Below are 15099 nucleotides of genomic sequence, written 5' to 3'. Positions count from 1 at the left end.
GAATTCCATATAGGTAGTTTAGTCATATCTGTTGTTTTTCTCCGATGACGGATAATTGAAAACAGTTAGAAACTGGCTTTTCTCAATATTCTCAATATTCCTTATTTTAGCATTTTTTTACCTTATTTTTAGAAAAAAATCCAAAAGATACCCAAAATTTTATTTTCATTATTTTTTACACCAACATAATACTAGACTTCCATACAGGTAGTTTAGTCATAAGTGTTGTTTTTCTCCGATGATGGATCATTGAAAACGGTTAGAAACTGGCTTTTTCCCTATACATTTCAATGAAAATTAGCAGTTTGAGCCCTTATATTGAATTTCATTAAAAAAAATGTCAAATTCAAAAATTTAAAAAAAATAATTATATTTTCCCAGTCAGTATGTTATACTGAAAGGGTAAAATATATGTTTGACCAAATTAATTTTTTTTAGTTGAACAGTCCTGCCTGGTGCTCTCTGACATTGCCTCTTAACTTCTTTTCAAGTATTCATTCAACCATATCCTCATTTCAAAACGCATTGACTGTTCGTTATTTAGCGACAATCTATACACATGTGTTTGTTTAATGACTTATGATGTATGAACCAACAAAATGATTAATAAATCCAAACGATATTCCAATGAGCAAACTATTTTCTCCATGATTTTGTAACGTGTTATAGTCCGCGCGAGATGCAGAATTTCCTTTACTATTCTATTTTTAGGATTATTTGTTTACGAAATATAAGCCGGTAAAAAAGTAAATTATGATCGATCTCGTCTTTTGAGGATACAGTATTTTTTTTCAAATACTTCCTGAACTTGACTTATATTAGAGTCTTATAAATAAGTATTGCATATAACTCTTTCAAATCCCGCAAATACGGTAATAACTAAGTTCGGGTACATGCATGCTTTGTTTATCAAATTTGAATTAAACCTGAAAATTCGTGTCAAAAATATTTTTGTAACTCGCAACTCGACTTTCGTAACTCGCAACTCGACTTTCGTAACTCGCAACTCGACTTTCTTAACTCGAAACTCGACTTTTGTAACTCGCAACTCAACTTTTGTAACTCGCAACTCGATTTTTGTAACTCGCAACTCGACTTTTGTAACTCGCAACTCAACTTTTGTAACTCGCAACTCGATTTTTGTAACTCGCAACTCGACTTTTTTAACTCGCAACTCGATTTTTGTAACTCGCAACTCGACTTTCTTAACTCGCAACTCGACTTTTGTAACTCGCAACTCGACTTTCGTAACTCGCAACTCGACTTTTGTAACTCGCAACTCGAGTTTTGTAACTCGCAACTCGACTATTGTAACTCGCAACTCAACTTTTGTAACTCGCAACTCGATTTTTGTAACTCGCAACTCGACTTTCTTAACTCGCAACTCGACTTTTGTAACTCGCAACTCGACTTTCGTAACTCGCAACTCGACTTTCGTAACTCGCAACTCGACTTTTGTAACTCGCAACTCGAGTTTTATAACTCGCAACTCGACTTTTGTAACTCGCAACTCGACTTTCGTAACTCGCAACTCTACTTTTGTAACTTGCAACTCGACTTTTGTAACTCGCAACTGGACTTTCTTAACTCGCAACTGGACTTTTGTAACTCGCAACTCGACTTTCTTAACTCGCAACTGGACTTTTGTATCTCGCAACTCGACTTTCGTAACTCGCAACTCGACTTTTGTAACTCGAAACTCGACTTTTGTAACTCGCAACTCGACTTTCGTAACTCGCAACTTGCAACTCGACGATAAGAAACCCTCGTTTGAAACAAAGTGCACTGTACATACATGAAGTATTGTTATGTAATTTCCAAAAAAGGAGGAAACCTTTGTGTTCGCAAAATTGATGATTTGAAATTTATTTGAACTACCAACATCGTATAGTTTTGCGCCTTAGTTACCCGAACAATTAGTCGTTGAATTCCGCTGCTTTACGATGGCTTCAACACATTACCACTCGCAAGCAGGAGAGGTCGATTTCGATGAAGGACAGAATTATTCGGGTTAGCACTTTTTATAATATTTTAGACACTGTACAAAAGCAAACAAAAATGTCGATCGTAACAAAATGGGAATACGGTTTTCATAAGTAAATGGAGTATCCGTTTATGTGTATTTTTCCCCTTCTTATTTGATGAAGCCACATTAAAAGAATTTACTATAATTTCTAGAAATTCTTGCAGACATACCGGTTGATCATTATAACGTACCAATTTCCCAGAATTCAACATCTCTACATGTAGATGGCACAAATAAACAAATACCCGTAATACATGTCTTGAGGGATTTATCTGTCAGACAAAACAACTCGATTTATATAATAGTTAAAGTAGATGACGATTTCCAACAGCGAGATCAAACCTGGTGACATAATTTGGCACGCTCATCGTTTATTTAAACGCGACAAAACCCATGCTGTGAGAACCGATCCCAATAATATCCTGATATAACCATTAACTGTCGTTCAGTAAACCGTAAAATTGTATTATGGTGTTTTATACCAGATTAAGTGTCACTCTTCGCAACATTGTTATGTTCTCTCGGTGACAAAATGTCACTTACCGTGTCAAAACTAGGACCATGAAAAAAATGTTTGATTTATATAAAAAATGAATTTATTGTACAACTATACAAAGGTTAAGTTTTCCTATTTCATAGTTATATAATAATATAAGAATATCATAGGACACCTGAAAGGCAGAGGGTCAACGTTTTTAGGTAGAGCACTAGTTCTTGAGATTCAAATTGTTGTGTACACAGCAACATTATTTTGGCTACCTTGGAAAGCCGAGAAAAAGAAAAAACATCGGCTACACCTGAATGTCTTTATTTTCACCCCAGATCCCTTTACACCATACACTATGACTGAGACTTGATTGGTTGTTTGTAATTAGAACAACGACCCTTACACATGTAATTATTATAGATCATCATTTTATTGATAAGTTGTCAATACAAACGTACAAACAAACACCTTATGATTGATGACAGAGAAAGATGTATGTCTCTCCGCTATACCCTATAAGTTGCATATCTTTCAACACGGTTATGGTTTTTCCATCTAGCTTTATACCTTGAAAACCTTATGCTTACTGAATCGTCTAAATAATATAAGAAAAAAATATGCATGATTAACAAAGGGACGGCATTGATAGACTTACCTATTGACGATATAGGAGGCGAACATCTGATATTCAGTACGGCAGGAAATATTGATAAAGATACCTAAGTTACAAGCACTAAAGCAAAGGAACATTGTGCATGATTTTATTCTTCGGCCCAAATCCATAACTGTGCAACATTACAATGCACAAAGGCTTAACCGTGACTTTACTCCAATGACAGGACGGTCCTTGCACCAGAACACGCCTTTTCATCAAGCAATCTTTCAAGTTGGGGTTTTTAAAACCTATATTTCATTTTTTGTTCTCATCTCCTTCATATTTACCAACTTTCAGGTTTTAGTTACGATAATTGCAATGCTAAAATATTATCAAGGAAAAAATATAGTGGAGAAAATTTCCGCGTTCCAGATTTGTAACCCCATGAACCTTATGTTGTTAATATCCTTGTTACTGCGTCTTTTAGGTAGATTGTAGTTTCATTGGTAAATATACCATTATACCAAAACAAATAAATACGCGGAACATGGCTTTCCCGCGAACAATATACCGTGTATAATAACAATAATTTTTAATTTGAACAATACAGTAAAACTAATTATATAACTGTCGCCACCTATAAGATATTGCGCCATTTTATGACTTATATATAACTGTCGCCGCCTATAAGATATTGCACCATTTTATGACTTATATTTATATGCATTTAACATGTAAATGTCGTTATTTGATTAGAATTAGAAGACAGATTTCTGTAATAAAATATCGATCTCAAGACTGATTCATCTAGCTGAAACTGAATAAAGTAATGAAACAGTCTAATCACCGCAAACATTTCTTGGGCATTTAATTTCTTTTGGAATAAGATACAATTCATGAATATCATCAATTGCAGGGTTCTAAAACATTGTTTAACCCTGCAGCATATTTCGACTGTCCCACATGCAGGAGCCTCTGGCGTAGTTAGTATTGTATGAGTTTTAATTTTAGTTCATTTATATATTTTGAAGTTTAGTATAACGTCCATTTTCAATGAACTAGTACACATTTTTGTTTTGCAAGCTGAAGCCCGCCTCCGGGTGCAGGATTTTCTCGCTCACTGTTTTGAAGACCCATTGGTGACCTTCTACTGTTTTCTGTCTGTTGGTCGGGATGTCACGGTGTCTCTCAGACCAGGGGCGGATCCAGCCATTTCAAAAAGGGGGGGGGGGTCCTAACCCAGGACAAAGGGGGGGTTCCAACTACATGTCCCCATTCAAATGCATTGATCGTCCAAAAAAAAGGGGGGTTCCAACCCCCGGAACCCCCCCTCTGGATCCGCGCCTGCAGACACATTCCTCATTCCCATTCTCAATTTTATTCACGGTTTATTTATTCTGTAGTCGAAACAAAGTTTTCAACACATGTTATTGGTCATCACTCAGTTCTATTAGTTTACAACACATGTTATTGGTCATCACTCAGTTCTATTAGTTTACAACACATGTTATTGGTCATCACTCAGTTCTATTAGTTTACAACACATGTTATTGGTCATCACTCAGTTCTATATTACAAAGTTTACAACACATGTTATTGGTCATCACTCAGTTCTATATTACAAAGTTTACAACACATGTTATTGGTCATCACTCAGTTCTATATTACAAAGTTTACAACACATGTTATTGGTCATCACTCAGTTCTATATTACAAAGTTTACAACACATGTTATTGGTCATCACTCAGTTCTATATTACAAAGTTTACAACACATGTTATTGGTCATCAATCAGTTCTATATTACGAAGTTTACAACACATGTTATTGGTCATCATTCGGTTCTATATTACAAAGTTTACAACACATGTTATTGGTCATCACTCAGTTCTATTTTACGAAGTTTACAACACATGTTATTGGTCATCACTCAGTTCTATATTACAAAGTTTACAACGTGACATGTTATTGGTCATCACTCAGTTCTATATTACAAAGTTTACAACACATGTTATTGGTCATCACTCAGTTCTATATTACAAAGTTTACAACACATGTTATTGGTCATCATTCGGTTCTATATTACAAAGTTTACAACACATGTTATTGGTCATCACTCAGTTCTATATTACAAAGTTTACAACACATGTTATTGGTCATCATTCGGTTCTATATTACAAAGTTTACAACACATGTTATTGGTCATCACTCAGTTCTATTTTACAAAGTTTACAACACATGTTATTGGTCATCACTCAGTTCTATATTACAAAGTTTACAACACATGTTATTGGTCATCACTCAGTTCTATATTACAAAGTTTACAACACATGTTATTGGTCATCACTCAGTTCTATATTACAAAGTTTACAACACATGTTATTGGTCATCACTCAGTTCTATATTACAAAGTTTACAACACATGTTATTGGTCATCACTCAGTTCTATATTACAAAGTTTACAACACATGTTATTGGTCATCACTCAGTTCTATTTTACAAAGTTTACAACACATGTTATTGGTCATCACTCAGTTCTATATTACAAAGTTTACAACACATGTTATTGGTCATCACTCAGTTCTATATTACAAAGTTTACAACACATGTTATTGGTCATCACTCAGTTCTATATTACAAAGTTTACAACACATGTTATTGGTCATCACTCAGTTCTATATTACAAAGTTTACAACACATGTTATTGGTCATCACTCAGTTCTATATTACAAAGTTTACAACACATGTTATTGGTCATCACTCAGTTCTATATTACAAAGTTTACAACACATGTTATTGGTCATCACTCAGTTCTATATTACAAAGTTTACAACACATGTTATTGGTCATCACTCAGTTCTATATTACAAAGTTTACAACACATGTTATTGGTCATCACTCAGTTCTATATTACAAAGTTTACAACACATGTTATTGGTCATCACTCAGTTCTATATTACAAAGTTTACAACACATGTTATTGGTCATCACTCAGTTCTATTTTACAAAGTTTACAACACATGTTATTGGTCATCACTCAGTTCTATATTACAAAGTTTACAACACATGTTATTGGTCATCACTCAGTTCTATATTACAAAGTTTACAACACATGTTATTGGTCATCACTCAGTTCTATATTACAAAGTTTACAACACATGTTATTGGTCATCACTCAGTTCTATTAGTTTACAACACATGTTATTGGTCATCACTCAGTTCTATATTACAAAGTTTACAACACATGTTATTGGTCATCACTCAGTTCTATATTACAAAGTTTACAACACATGTTATTGGTCATCACTCAGTTCTATATTACAAAGTTTACAACACATGTTATTGGTCATCACTCAGTTCTATATTACAAAGTTTACAACACATGTTATTGGTCATCACTCAGTTCTATTTTACAAAGTTTACAACACATGTTATTGGTCATCACTCAGTTCTATATTACAAAGTTTACAACACATGTTATTGGTCATCACTCAGTTCTATATTACAAAGTTTACAACACATGTTATTGGTCATCACTCAGTTCTATATTACAAAGTTTACAACACATGTTATTGGTCATCACTCAGTTCTATATTACAAAGTTTACAACACATGTTATTGGTCATCACTCAGTTCTATATTACAAAGTTTACAACACATGTTATTGGTCATCACTCAGTTCTATATTACAAAGTTTACAACACATGTTATTGGTCATCACTCAGTTCTATATTACAAAGTTTACAACACATGTTATTGGTCATCACTCAGTTCTATTTTTTCCAAAATATGCTTCATAATAAGTTTCTGCATTCACACCGTCTGTTACTATTTCACTTAATTAAGGGTTTTGTATACAAGTATAAATGTGGCGTATTATTTGTGAATAGTTAGCGTTTACGCCATTGTTTTTCACCGTTGGAATTGCTATCAAATTTACATACCTAACCTCTTTTGTGGATTGAAAAGAATCTCTTGAAATTATTAGTAAGTGGTTCACAATAAAACTGACATGTGCCAAAGTATATCTTTGAAAGGGAAAATTGCATGTTATGCTCAACAGTATCTGAATCTGAAAAGACAAACTATGGTCTGTTACGTAAGCTAAGATACAATAAAGACGTGATGTGTTATCGAAGAGATTACAACTACCTCTTTCTCTCAGTACGGCACAGTTCTGTGATAAAGAATTCAATCTGACGAAATAATCAGTTTATAGGCGTTTCTAATGGAGCTTCAATTTGTGAAGGAATGCAATAAATTAACTAAATTAAAAGCTGATAAATTTCAGTGATAGTTTGTAAAGGTCTTTGATTGACATGTAATTGGTCAGTTGTGGTCCTCGTCGTCTTTTGATGGAGATCACAGGTGTTCTTCAATTTCCATACCTGTTACACCTGTAATCAAGTTAAGTGAGCTATTTGTCTATGTTAAACGCACACAGACGACAATGCTTCTCAAATCAACCTTTTTATCTTTCTGTCATTAATAGTCCAAATTTTGTGTGAAGAACAGTTAAGTCTGCATTTAATATGTCGGAATCGCATCAAATTATCGTTCCTGTTCTCACACGTGAGACATATTTGGTTCCCAAGATTACAATTTGGTGTATGGTGACAGGCTACATGAATGCGGTAAATGTTTGAAATTCATTCGACGTCTTCCAGCGTTCATAATCGACAAAAAACACACTAAAATATCAGAAGCCAGTCTCATGTTACTCTCATGGTGCGACTCTTTTAAACAGACAGTGTTTTGGAGGGGTTATATCTTTGTCATGTTCATTAATTGGATGGTTCTGCAAATTTTGATGAACTCAACAATTATGCTGCAATGTAAAATGACCAAAAGTCTTCAAATTTGTTCGTTTTCAGATCTAATTCTTCATTCTTTATTCAGTTGTAATACCACCAAATCATATGACATAGTACGTCACATCCGGTTGCATACGAAACATACGAAACAGGGTAAACACTCAAATTCCCTTGAATTTGAAAGTTGCAGTTAAAAAATTCCGTATCATAGACATATATCTTGGGTGTTACAAAGCACCATTTTTTTCAGTTTAATTTGTGTTTTTATATAATATTTTAGAAATTTGAGGTTACATGGTTACTAAAGTTTGAACACAGGAAGAAAAAGAGTGAACATAAGTCATTTCCAGTGATGGTTATTTTCTTATAACAGGACCGCGTTCAATATCGTAGCTGCTACGTAGTGCTACGTAGATTTTTACTATTGAACGTGAAGCTATAGACTAACTGCTACATAGATATTAATAGCAGCTACGTAGCTGCTACGATATTGAACTCAACCCAGGTATGCAATGAAACGTTCTATGAAATTTTGTCTATAGTACTAGACAGGATAAAACTACACTCATGGAAAGTACTTCTTTATGTTGAAACAAAGATAAAGTGAGCATAATTTTTTGAAAGAGCAACTTTAACAAAGACTAACCTTTATTTTACGAAAACACAACGACTAAACTTACTTGTTATTACGGTAGGTAAGAAAATGTGGAGTGGAAAGCTAAGATATCAAGGCATGTATATATACTTTGACACAAATAAATGAAAAATAGAGACCTTGAACGATACGTTCATATTTTGTTATAAAGTTGTGTTTGAGAGAAAGGTAAACATGACATCATACAGACTTTTGTTATTTTCTCCTTTGATAGGAGATCTATTCAGTCAGTTGTAACAAATTTGAGGAGTTTGATGCTATCTTCGATCGTTTCTTTTCAACAGAGATAATTTATTGGGTATTGAAGAACAATTAGGGTTAAGGATCAAGTAACTAGAAAGACACCTGTGAAACATCTCGCCATTGTTCTTCTTTATACGTTTATTTACAGAAATTGTGCAACTATGAATCGGCTGTTTAAGCCGTTTCAATTTCAGTTTTAGAAAGACACTTCAATCATTTGGGGTAAAATAAAAATGTATTTATACTCCTATTTAGTTTTTGAAAGAGCAAAATATTTTTCAATAAAAAATACTTTTGATTTGTCAAGCCGATGCTGTAATATCATTTTGGTATGAGCCTCGTTTTCAGTTGAGTTCTTGTAGCTTCGTAAAAAATCGTATTCAATGTATATGGGCACACCCACTTTCTTTATTCACCTTCATCGGTAAACGCTTTATTACACTTGCTAGATTTACCTTTTAGCTTACTGAATTTACCCTCATGCAAAACGCTCAATCTGTCTTGATTTACTTTTATCGGGAACTCTTAACTTTGCTGGATTTACTCTCATCAGTAACGCATTAACTTTGCTGGATTTACTTTAGTCAGAAACGCTTAAACTTCCTGGATTACTTTAATAAGGAACGCCCAAACTTGTCGGAATAACTTGAAACTTTAATCGAAAATGCCCAAACTTGCTAGATTTACTTTCATCAGGAACGCTCAAAATTGCTGGATTAAAAAAAAACGTTTTTGTTTGTTGTCATTCTTACTTTATGGAAAAGAAAAATTTGACTGACCCAGGACCGTTAATTTTCAAATTAACATTAGACAAATAGATAAAAATTAATTACTTTCAAAATTTAGGCCAAGTTGACCCGTGTTTTGTATAACAACCCACTATATAAGATGGCTAAATCTCTTATCCCTCTGTCAGATGGTCAAAAAGTAAATATTTGCGCCTTTTAAATGACATATTTACTAATAGATGTTGATAACTAAATCATCCTTCGTTTTGATAAACCTCCGTACCTAAAGTCTTTAACCATGTCGTGTAGGTTGTACAAATTACTGTTAGAAACCTTAATTTGATTAACTTGACCTTATCTGCCATATGGCTTTAATAAATCATGTGGAAAATTATTAATAATGTTATTATCATTTTCATTCAGTTCTGTCATTGTCCTCCAAGAAATTTATTGTCAACATAGAGAACTAAAGCATAAAAAATAATAAACCGCTAAACACCTGTGTTCATTAATTTATAATAAACGTATAATGATCTATAATGTAGAATTAAGTGACAAAGACGTCGATGAGGAGCAGATATAAAAACACAAGTATAATATATGAGACAAGATAGTGATACTATGGACCAATCCAATTATCAATTAAAATACAAATCGAATGAACCATCAATTTAAAAAAAAAGCTATAAATGTGTTTGTTAATTTTGAAAACAGCAAATGCATATTATTAAAAAAAAAATCTTCATGGCTTAACAAAGGTCTCTTGGCGAGGTCTATTATTGCGACAATGCAAACATACGCCTTTAACGACTTTTCATTCGATTTATATACATATCACGATGATTTGGTATACTTCAATGAGACTCCATTCAAACTATTAAAACAACCGACTCTCGTGAACCATCTAAAGATCGGCTTCGACAACAAACATTACAAAAAACACAAGTATAATATATGAGACAAGATAGTGATACTATGGACCAATCCAATTATCAATTAAAATACAAATCGAATGAACCATCAATTTAAAAAAAAGCTATAAATGTGTTTGTTAATTTTGAAAACAGCAAATGCATATTATTAAAAAAAAAATCTTCATGGCTTAACAAAGGTCTCTTGGCGAGGTCTATTATTGCGACAATGCAAACATACGCCTTTAACGACTTTTCATTCGATTTATATACATATCACGATGATTTGGTATACTTCAATGAGACTCCATTCAAACTATTAAAACAACCGACTCTCGTGAACCATCTAAAGATCGGCTTCGACAACAAACATTACAAAGACTTTGAGACGAAGAACAGAAAAACAGCGCTGTGTCCTTGATTTTTGTTTGTTTTTGGATGTGTTTTTATTGATTTTGTGTCATGGATGGGGTAAATCCTTTATAGCTTTTTAAATTTATTTTTACAGGTAAGAGCCCTGGTAACGTCATCAGTCTTTGAGAAAAGATGAAGATACAATTGAATAACTATAAGGATCGGAGGTTTAAACTAAGATATTAAAGTTTCTTTCTCTCTCTTCGAAATTCCCCCTAATTTACTCTCCACACTAGACTTTTACTATATTTACGACTTAACCGACAGTACTTAAACAAGAACAATGTATTACCCATTTTATACCAAATCAAGAGTGCAATAAAATTAATGGTCAAATTATTGGAGTTTATATTACAACAGTCTTTACTGATTATGTACTAATCTAAATGATCTTCAAACTGTTGAAGTACTGTATAAAGTGTTATTATAACTTATGTAAGAATAATTTTTCACGTTACCTATATTTTACTGTATATATTTATACTTATTTGTTGAAAATAAAAGAATGCAAACGTGTATCCTAGTTGAAATCTTTGATTGCACTGTAAAGTGAACCACTGAGGCAAAAACAAATGAAAACAACACATTTTAACGTGTTTAAGAGACAAGTGTTCTCAGCGACAATCTCTTGACTATAAACCTTCACCAGAAACGCGGTACCCGGGGTGAAGGTTTATAGTCAAGAGATTGTCGCTGAGGTCCCGTCGTAGGGTAACATTGTCCCAGGGATTTGGAATTTTAGTTTTTAGACAATATATGAACTGCACTCATTTAATATCAACTTGACTTGTTTAAAACATTTATCACGTATTATGTTTCTTGTCACTTGTGTATACTATGTTTGCATTTTAACCCGTCAGGGTTTCACTTTTTGCATTAAAACAGATTATTTATCAAAGCATTACACACAAGGTTTACAAACAATATACAGTTATAGAAACTTTTAGGTACGTAAGCAGTATTGTATTTCTATATGTTTATTCATTCAACAAAGATACTTTAATTCGGACTTCTTTGTTGCTAGATATATATATATATAGAAACTGAAACTTTTACCATTGTTTGTAGCTAAAACACGTTTTCCGATTGACAACTATAAAAATTAGTAAATTGTGGTATTATAAAAATTGCGGTTTTTATCCAACGCAGTCATAGGTTTGAACGTAGTTTTCAATTTAGACTCGTTTATATATATATATATATGTATATATAAATTAGATTATCATATACTTAGACTAAATAACATATAAATTTTACCGTATGATAATAGCATTAAATTGACGTAAATTCCATATTTTTTTAATTGGTGCTTAGCGGGCTGATATGAAAAGTTTATCACATGCTTCGATTGTTATCACATGCCTTTCCGGTAATACTCGGCCAATTCCGGAAAATACACCTGAGTGCTACGTTTTCAGTGAAAAACATTACAAAGTAGTGTACAAAACAATTACTTGAATACTGGAAAGTATATTGTTTAAAATAATAATAATAATAAAAAAAAAAAAACCAAACAAATTATTTAATAAATGCATTTTTAAAAGTTTTTCTGAAACATAATTTAGAAAGTTTCTTTAAAAAGTTGACTTTTCCAAACAATGATCATTATGTGTATTGTTGAATTATTTTTTTGTAGATTCGTCCATATTAAAATGTTTTTTTTTCCTCTCTCTGTTGAGGCATACGATAGAAAGATTTGATATTGAATGTATCAAATTTTGGGTCCGACGGCCGTGAACTTTTTTACTCTTTAAACTTCGGGAACCACGTAATAGGATCAATATATGAATCTGTTATTTTTCTCTACTGTTGAAGCATATGATAAAAAGATCATAACATGTCATTTTACATATCGCATGTATTATCAGCCCTCGGGCAATATCAGCCCTCGAGCCATGCGGCTCTTGGGCTGATATTGAACCTAGGGCTGATAATACATGCGATATGAAAAATGCCATGTAATAATCTGATACTATTGCACATATACATGAGATATAATATTCATACTATGTAAAGTTTATAGAAAATCTACATTTCGTAGGTATGAACCAAAAGAAATATCACTGTCGGGAAATATAGCAATATTTATAACAAACTAATCGTCTCTTTTGTCGAAATTTTAGTCAAAGTTCTTGTTATATATAAAACTATTAAAAAAACAACATCAAGGAAAACAGTAAACATAAAACACGTGCCTTTCTATCCATTTCATTGCAAAAATAAGATAATCATCACTTTTCTTTTATTCTTTTTATTTTCTTTGATTTCATATCAATAATCAATGGAACAAAGAATCAAAAAGCCAGTCATTTTTCATCATACTACGTAGGGAGCTGTAAATCCTGGGATCGTTGACGGTCAACTTTGATCTTTTTTTCCGGGCTGGACACATCCATCCACACATGTTTGAAATATGATCTGCTGAAAAGAGAACATAAATAAATATGGCAAATGCACGAGTAAGACACGCGAAAGATAAATTGTATAGCAGCGTGCTTCTCAGTTTTGATTAAAGAAGAAAGCAACCAATTACCTACATGTGTTTTCAATCAAATGTGCATGGCATTCCGCATAGATGAATAAATGATTCTTTTATCTTATTCTAATTCGTTTTGTTTTGACAACAAACATGCGCTATTTTCTTCTCGTATTTCGGTGTTATTTTTGCTGTATTTGTTCCTCTTAGTAGCACTTTTTTGACAACATGTCAATTATCGTGGTGAAATAGAAATATCTACTGATGTAAAGAATAAGCTAGATTCGCCGTAGCAGATTAGATTACCCTATCGGAAAATATGTTGTTTGTTTACTTCATAAAAGAATCATATACCTTTATTTTACCTTATTCTTAATCATATATTTTAATCTTTTCCTTTAATTCGTTTCAACCTCCAATTTTTGTATTTAAATATTTTTCTTCCCAGGTGTTTAATCATGTATCTAGTTCACGTATGTAAATAAGTTGATATTTTTAAAGTGCGAGGGGGTCATTGACTTACAAAAACATGTATAATCTTGTTACTATATTTATGTTTTGATTGGTTAAGTAACTGGGTCAAAAATTGATAGTAATTCATCGTAGTTTTTTTATAGTAAAGGGGGGAATGTTAACTGTCAGAATGGTCAAGCGCTTGTATATTTCGAAAGTATATTTAAAGTAAAATGTGTTCGAAAACCTTTCAATACTCCCTTGTAGGAACAAACTCTCTTTTCTGTTATTACTGTAGTCTTTCATTTTTATTTGTTTTCCCTCTTGCTTAACCCTCAGCTTAACCCGAATAATTCAGTCGTTCTATTCCGCTGATTTTCGATTACTTCATTAACCTAGCCAGTACAGGAGAGATCGATTACGGGGAGGGGCTGAATTATTCGAATTCCCTCTTGCTCCAATTTCTTCTCAAACAGGCTCTTTCCGTCTTCCACTGTAAGTAGCAAGGGATATCCGCTTGTGTTTTGTTTAACTGTTTTCTGTTTTGGGTTCTCTATCTGATTGTTTGCATACCTGTATTGGGGTTTGTCTTTAAATACTAGCGCTCAGTCCACTGTTTTGTTTCATAAAACGTCCTACGAATTTCGTAAAAATAAAAAAGACCAAAGATCAGAGATGTGAACAATAGGGCAGATCAAGATATTAAAGGCTTTCAACAATGACCAAACCAATACCATATTGTTAGCCATGAGCGAACCCGTGATATATTAAATATTAACGACTACTGTTGTATTACATGTGACAGACTCGTCAAGTAATACTATCTATTTAAATGCACATTTATATACTAGTACTCATAAGGGGTTCATAATACGGCAGGGTCAAAACATGTTTGTCTCACATCCTACTTACATTGAAACATGGCGCAATAACACATATAACGCAATAGTAATAAGTAAGTTCATACTGGTCGTATCATAACTTAGGACCTCTTTAAATAACATCATTACCGTAAACCTAAGGTGCTTTTCTGAACCATCAGTCACTGAACCAGCATGAGGAACAACGTGTACAGTATTTCCTTTGGGGATGTTCTTCTAAATCTTTATTCTAACTTTATAGTAGTTCTCACAGAATATTTCTTTTATAACTTGACCATATAGTTCTCACGGAATCATTTTTTCAATTTGACAATAATTCTCACGAAATCTTATTCCTTTTATACAACAGTTCTCACGTCTTTGGTCTATTGATATTACATGTTGCTGACGCCAGACTCGGCTCTATATAGTGCGTGA

The 15099-nt window shown here is 32.9% G+C and overlaps 1 long non-coding RNA gene across 1 annotated transcript; it reads right to left on the bottom strand.

The window, feature by feature from the left end:
- Window positions 1–13065: 13065 nt before the first annotated feature.
- On the bottom strand, window positions 13066–15099 carry LOC143048927 (uncharacterized). Its single transcript, XR_012969940.1, has 2 exons — window positions 14812–15099; window positions 13066–13293 (listed from the first exon to the last, which is right to left on the bottom strand). It is a non-coding gene; the product is annotated as an uncharacterized LOC143048927 (long non-coding RNA).

This window comes from Mytilus galloprovincialis, chromosome 10, assembly GCF_965363235.1.
Source record: "Mytilus galloprovincialis chromosome 10, xbMytGall1.hap1.1, whole genome shotgun sequence".
In the NCBI taxonomy this organism is placed as follows: Eukaryota; Metazoa; Mollusca; class Bivalvia; order Mytilida; family Mytilidae; genus Mytilus; species Mytilus galloprovincialis.
The sequence above is the reverse complement of the archived record's forward strand: the minus strand, read 5'-3'. Positions and strand labels throughout refer to the sequence as shown.